The following is a 1,326-nucleotide window of genomic DNA, read 5'->3' as shown; positions in this document are numbered from 1 at the left end:
GTCCTAACTTAATGAAGGACAGAAATAATAATGCTGGGATTTAGCATCTATCAGAGTTCATATTTCAAAATCAGTTAACACAGGACACAGAGAGGAGGAAAAAAACAGCGACTGTCTGCGGTCATCATACACAGACTGTATCCACCCGCCCAATTGGCCTCTACTCTGCCCAATTGAACCTCGGTCACCTGCCACATTACCCCCTTGATCCCCGCGCCCCCGCCGTCCCTGACCCTGACCCCACTGGACAGCAAGCACCCACCTGATCGTGCCCTACCCCTCTGACCACACGCCCCGCACCCGCGGGACCCACCGCTAACCCCACCCTGACTGACTGATCACCCGCGACCCAGCCCCGCCCTCCCCTGTACAAGCCAAAGTACCCATCAACTGAAGAATGGATAAAGAAGCTGTGGTACATACACACAATGGAGTATTATGCTACCTTGAAGAATAACAAGGAAGCTGCATGCCACTTCCTAACATGGATGAACTTTAAGGACATTATGTTGAGTGAAATTAGTTAATCACAAAAGAAAAATACTGCATAGGACCACTACTGTAAAAGACTAAGAAAAAGAACCCATAGTAATCCACTAAAGTGGATTCTTAGCAGGTTGCTAGGACCTAGGAGTAGGAATAAGGGTGGGAGGGGAAGGCGGAGCACAGAGCAGGGAATAGACACAGGATAATTTGGGTATTGGGGAGGGGGGCAATATACAAGTAGGGAGAGGGGAATGGAAGAACAAGGCAGATGGGAGAACAATTAGGCAGGTGTGAATGAGCTTAATGGGACAGAGGTTAAAAAGGATGTAGGCACAGCCTTGGAACAACAGGGCTCTGGGATCCAGAGACTGGGACAGGGTTGGAATGGGGGAAAAGTGGGGAATAATGTTGAGATACTTGGCTGACTTTTGAACCTTGGTTTTCCATGCATTATAATATAAAATAGTCACTGGAGGAAGAGTGAAAGGAATATCCAGAAATATCACCATAGAAAGCTTGAAAGACTGTCTTCTGCCTATAACTAATTGGAATACCTAAAACAGGGCTACAGTGTATCTAGTGAAGGAGGTCACATGAGGAGCCTCTGCATTACACAAGACTATAGAAAGAAGCCTGAACCACATCCAGACCATCAGAGAAGGGAAACTTTCCTATTGAAAAGACAAGCAGACCAGCTTGGAGCAGCCAGAAAACCAGAAGACATTGCTTGAAAGAAGGACCTACAGGAAAAATACAAAACAACAAGGGCAGTCCAACTGTTACCACAAGAACAAGCAGGCTGTCTGCCCAGGAGACATAAAGGCAAGTGGTCAGGTCCTC

Source organism: Chrysochloris asiatica, unplaced genomic scaffold, assembly GCF_000296735.1.
Source record: "Chrysochloris asiatica unplaced genomic scaffold, ChrAsi1.0 scaffold00732, whole genome shotgun sequence".
Classification (NCBI taxonomy): domain Eukaryota; kingdom Metazoa; phylum Chordata; class Mammalia; order Afrosoricida; family Chrysochloridae; genus Chrysochloris; species Chrysochloris asiatica.
Note: the sequence above shows the minus strand (reverse complement) of the source record.